The sequence below is a fragment of the Nannospalax galili genome, unplaced genomic scaffold (assembly GCF_000622305.1).
Source record: "Nannospalax galili isolate Female #2095 unplaced genomic scaffold, S.galili_v1.0 scaffold186, whole genome shotgun sequence".
NCBI classification, from domain to species: Eukaryota; Metazoa; Chordata; class Mammalia; order Rodentia; family Spalacidae; genus Nannospalax; species Nannospalax galili.
The window spans coordinates 6,687,912-6,694,124 of NW_008358774.1; positions in this window are offsets into that span (position 1 = coordinate 6,687,912).

Here is a 6,213-nt window from a genome sequence, read left to right on the forward strand (position 1 = left end):
CATTTAAAATAAGCTAACCTCTATCATAACTGGTTAGAAGCATTGACTACCCATGTCTTAGGAAGGCTAATAGAAAGAGAAGAAAAATAATGGGAAAAAGCATTTGATGAAATGTTTAGAAACTGAGAGCAAACAAAAATTCAGTTGACTAATCCCAAAGTGAGCAACGGTGTGGACTGATGCTTTCATTAGTCAGAATAAAACTAAAAACATAGAATTAATTTGTTGATTTAGTCAACAGTATTGAGTGAGTGTCTCCTGAGCTAGGGTCTTACAGCATAGATACTGTTTTTTATGATTCTCTGCCTCTTGCTCTTTCTCTTGCTCTCACTCTCACTCTCGCTCTGTGCGTGTGTGTGTGTGTGTGTGTGTGTGTGTGTGTGTGTGTGTGTATGTGTGTGGTGCGTGTGGTTTCCTTATTTCTTGTACAAGCCACATTTGCTAGGAGCCTCACAGGGGAAGACCAGACAAACAGTTTTCTATACCAGTGCAGAGGTAACTACTCTCCATTTCAGACAAACCACTAGGTAATTTATATTTTTAGAAGTAAAGGTTCTCAGTTTTTAAAAGATGCATTATACTGAGAAAATTATACCATTTTGGAGACAGACTACAGAAGAGCACATAACATTACACTGAACAATAGCCGGTCTAGATAGGAAAAAGTACACTCTGTTTAGACATGCCATAGAAAATAGTGCAAACATAGTAACATATTACTCTTCATTAAAAATTATTATAAATTACATAAAAGTATTATTTTCGCATATAACTAAAAGACAATGAAAATAAAGTACAAGGGAAACCATAGTAATAAATATGGACTTCTAACATAGAGGAAATTCAGACATTTTATTTATTTCTATCAAAAATAAACATATTTTCAATGATGTAAGTGTATGAAAATGTCATAAGGCAACCCATTATTTTGTATACTAGCTAAAAAAGTAATTTTGAAAATGACTTTGCTGTATTTCTGTTAAATTCACATTTTCATGTGGTTTCTCTTCCTAATAAAAATTCCCTTTGCAAACCAATTTTCCTTGCCCTACTTCTAACCATTATCACCACCCACTAACTTCCCTAAAGGAAAAGTAAAAATCTTTTCCATCATTTATGTTTAGCAAGTGTCACATATGATCAGAAATACCTGCTTTTCTTTTGTTATCAATCCCTGTTGTTCAGGATAATAAGCAAAAAGATAAATGTAAATCCAAAGAGAAATTCTGATTAAACTACAGTTAGCAAAACTAAACCAATAGGTTTCAAAGCGAAAAACCATTAAGAAGTAACTTTAGCTACACAAACAGAAATATAACCTAGTCCACACATTTCATCCAGGAAGATCGAGATTCAAGTTGAAAATCCCTGAAGATTCATCTCAACTTATTTGGAAAGCCCTAGATGTTGGATGCAATGCCCTCAAAGTGCACCACTTTAAATCCATTTTGATAAATATTTATTGAGCACTGACTATGTGCAAGTTCCTGTGCCCAGCATTGAGACAAAACTACTATAATAAAGGAAAACTATAATAATTATAATAAAAGGAAGTATAATAAAGGAAATATAATCTATAATAAAGGAAATATAAATTAGATGTCCATTATTTTGAACATCAGAACAATGCTAGGAATTCTTTTTGAGCTTAATCTTTTAATCCAACATAGAGCAAACCTATTGCCTTAGAATGTGGTTCTAATAAAGTATTGTTCCCATCATATAGTCCTGATATTAATTGCTCCTTACCTATCTTAATCTCTAGAGCAATAAGTAAGCATTGCAGTGTGTTCAGCAGGAATCCATCTGAAAAATGAGAGCACAGCACTGAGCATGGACCCTGGACAAAGGTCATAACATCTCTGTCAGTCTGGCACTTTCTCTAAGTGTTGATTTATGCATACTGGGTTTAAAACAAACTAACTTTTTAAGATTTATTTATTGAGGGAGGGGAGATGCACAAGTGCTGTAGTACACATGTGGAGCTCGGAGGACAACTTGCAGTTGATTCCCTCCTGCCACAATGTGGGTCCTGCAAATCGAACTCAGGTCATCAGGCTTGGCAGCAAGTGTCCTTATCTGTTGCGCCATCTTGCCAGCTGACCTACTAGGTTTCTTATAAGGAGCAAAGCAAATGAACACATAAAGAATCCCCAAACGCTGAGTGCCCCACTGTTGCAAAACCTTGCAGTTATTATTCTACACAGGGTTTTATGGGTTAGTTTAGTTTGGTTTAGTTTTTGGAGATAAGATCTTGCTATGTAGTGCAAACTGGCTTCACATAGGTATCTCATACACCTTAAAAATGAAATAAACACATAAATAAAAACAAAAGAATTCAGTATAACATTTAAAAGTGTCTAGCTGGTATATGATCCAGATTCATGGAAGTCTCTTTCCAGGAAATATCATTTATTTTGAGATTTGGCTTTTTTGTATGATTTATGTTTATGCTTGTTTTTTTGTTTTTTGTTTTGTTTTGTTTTGTTTTTGTCTTTTTGAGACAGGGTCTCCCTGTAGCCCCAGCTGTCCTGGAACTCACTATGTAGACCAGGCTGGCATCTGCCTGCCTCTGCCTCGTTGAGTTCTGGACATTCTATACAGAAAGTTTCAGAAGCACTTTTTAATGGTATTACCTTTCTCCAAGTCTGCTGTTCTTTTGCTCCAGCAGGCAGGCCCAAGGGACTAGTCCTCTAAAGTCCCTGTAAAGCCACCTATGGATATGATGATTCAGAGCTGGGGTTCAGTCTCTACACAAACCTTACATGTTTAGAACTGGCCGTCACCTCAGGACTGACTCGTTGTCCTCTGTCACTCTTTATTCCACAATAGCTTCCTTCATTGGCATTACTCCAGAGTAGAACCAAAATATTTTTTTAATCTTCTGAATGCCAGTAACCATACATTCCTTAATGATGAAGATGCATCTGAGGAAGGCATCATTAGGGGATTTTGTCTCTGTGCATGGTAGAGACTGTGCCAACAGCAGATTTCATCATTTGAGTGTGCTTTCACAAATTAATGACATTACTGTGATCATCTTATGGGGCCATTGCCATATATGTAGCCTGTCATTGACCAAAACATAATTATGTGGCACATGACTATACTTAAATAGTAATATTATATGCCTAATTATATGGGACCCTTACTTTGAGAGATTTAAGGCAATTCTCCAAAAATTATGGGCATGTGATTCAAAAGGGTCATTCTGAATAGGTTTTCTATTCCCTGTTTCATGTTAATAATTTTTTTTTTTTGTCTTTTTGAGACAGGGTCTCCCTGTAGCTCCAGCTGTCCTGGAACTCACTATGTAGACCAGGCTGGCCTTGAACTCACAAAGATCTGCCTGCCTCTGCCTCCCAAGTGCTGGGATTAAAGGCCTGTGCCACCATGCCCGACTAATGTTAATGATTTTGATCTATTTCATATTGAGACTTTTTGAGGTGGAGGTGTCCTCAGGAGCCCTGCTGAGCACTGTGAACTTGCCCTCTACGTTCCTCTCTTTTTGGGACAACTCTTAGTTGTAGCTCTCTTAAAGTATTGCAGAGTAACTAAACAAGACCAGTTCCCTGAATATCTTGGGATGTAATAATCATGATCTTTTTTTTTTAATATTTTATTTATTTTTATTTTATGTGTATGAGTGTATTGCCTGCAAGCCATATAAAAACACCTGTGTCCTGAAATGCCCATGGAGGTCAGAAGAGGGTATCAGATACCCTGGAACTGGAGTTACAGATGACTGTTAGCTGTCATGTGGGAGTTGGGAACTGAACCCAGGTCCTCTGCAAGAGCAGCTGGCTAGTGCTCTTAACTATTGAGCCATCTCTCCAGCCCCAACAGTGGTGTATGAGTGTATTGCCTGCAAGTATGTGAGTGCACCCATGTTGTGCAATGCCATGGAGGTCAGAAGAGGCTTCAGATTCCCCTGGAACTGGAGTTAAGGACGGTTGGTAGCCGCCATGTGGGTGCTAGGAATCGAACCCGGGTCCTCTGCAAGAGTGGTCAGTGCTCTCTTATCCTATTGACACATGGAAAGAATTCATTCTAAAACATAGCAGCCTTTTATGTTTCAATACAAACTTTCTATAGAAAAGTTAAAAGAGATTTCCAAACCTTCCATTACAAATCAAAAAACAGATAGCTTGTCTTAAACTATTAGGAAAACAACAACACAGAGGCAATAATTGACACTATCTTCCCAGATTGATGCCAGAATTAGTGGTACTAGACATACTTCCTGATTTTCCCTCTAGAATCAAACATAAGGAGCAAACTTCCTTTTTTTTTTTTTTTAAAGAAAAACAAACCGGAAGTGATCAGCTACACCAATCTCTTTTTTTCTAAGATTTTTTCTCATGCCCGTTACTCTGGGGACTGTGATTTGTCCCCCTTTTGCAAGCATGAGCAGAAGCAGTGTTTCCACTATATACTATCTCTGTGAGGCCAGAATGCAGAGGACCAACTCTCTTCTAACTCCCCAGTGCTACCACAGTGCCTGACCACAGCCCCTGTAATATCAGGAACAGCACATATTTCCTTGCTATTTTACTTATTTTGATTGCAGCTTGTAACTTGTATATAATTATTACAATGTGACCCAAAAGCTCTTTTTAAAGGAGAATAATTGTGTTAATTTTTTGTCCATTTATTTCCTTGTGACAATATGGGTTCTCTAGTCCTCTCTCCCCTTCCCCCACCTCTCCCTTTCTCTCTATCCTTGTTTTTATAATCTAGTTACCCAAATTATAAGATACCTAGTATTATAAGAAAGGACATTCTCCTGAACACATTGCTTTCATTTTGGAATTTGAAGAGACAACAGGATTCTTATCCACTGACAATCACTGCCCATATGTCTACAGGAGGAAAACAGAACCAAAGGGCAACATCCACCAGAGAGGAAGACCCACAGCCACAGTGGAGAAGCTCCCCAATGCTCACATCAGCAGCAGTAGTATGAGCTGTAGAGGGGACTCAGACATGGCATAATCACCTTAGTAAATGCCAGCTGTGACGTAGATGTCACAGGCCACTTTTTTATTCATAGCTAAAAAGTGAAAGACGACTCAAGTGTTTTTGCTACTGCAGTAAGTGAACAGTGTGGGTGGATAGTGCATCTCAAGAGAGAAGGAAAAGGTGCTGAAGGGGGCTCTGCCAGCCTCCTCCTTCCCAGCTGCACAGAGGGCACCTCGTAAAATATACAAGGATGTGGACTGACTTCACAGCAAGTGAAACACCCAGGATTACAGTAAATGCTGATCTCAAGGAGCATAGGTGAATATATAAAATTTACAATCCCACTGTGACCTGGTCCTTTCTTCAGGTATTTAAATAGCCCTGGGAAAGGAAATATTTTCATTACACAAAGACTATTACACCAATAATGCACCTAAACTCCAGAAAGTACTTAAAATCTTGCATCATTTTGCAAAAGTTTATAATTTGAGATCAGCATAAAATGCTGGCTAGCTATAAACATAACAATCTTAAATGTTAGCATTTGGAGTTTTTTATTTCATTAAATCCACTCTAAGAAGTTGTAACATTGACCCTTTCAGACACATTGTTATATTCATGCTTATTGGAAAGAAAGAGGAAGATATAAAAAAGAAGTATTTTAATCTAGTTATCTTTTTGCATATTCTTAAATTTTGTAGATATTGTATAACTGATTCCTGCTCTCCATTGTTTGTGTAATAAGGATGAGCTATTTTTCATGTTATTTATAATTTAAGCCTAATTTGGGCTGGCTTTTCTTTTAAGCTCATATTTACACTCAAATTGTCACACCCTACAACAGAAGACTGAAAATTATCAAAAGCAAGATTTTTATTTGCAGATGTATCGTCCCTCCTTGCAAAGTGGCATTTCTTGGAAGCCAGGAAGATAGTGTGAGGTGCCCTGCTTGTTCTAGGAAATGGTTTGGGGAGGGCTGGTACCCAGAGCTACCTAAGTAAGTTGGAGCAGGATGCAGACACCACGGCATTGAAGGCCAGGAAAAAAATAGCTCAGGTGCAATGGTATATTGGTACCCTTTCAATCATCTTTGTGCTTTCAGAACTTTTCTAAACAAAAGATTAAGTACCTTTTTCATGGGCTGTTATAACCATGTCGGTGTTGCTTTTTAAATCAAGCTATTGTTGGCGCCTACTTCTGTGTAACTTACTGTAAAGGTCCACAAGCTTAGTCACAAGGCCACACCTCTCT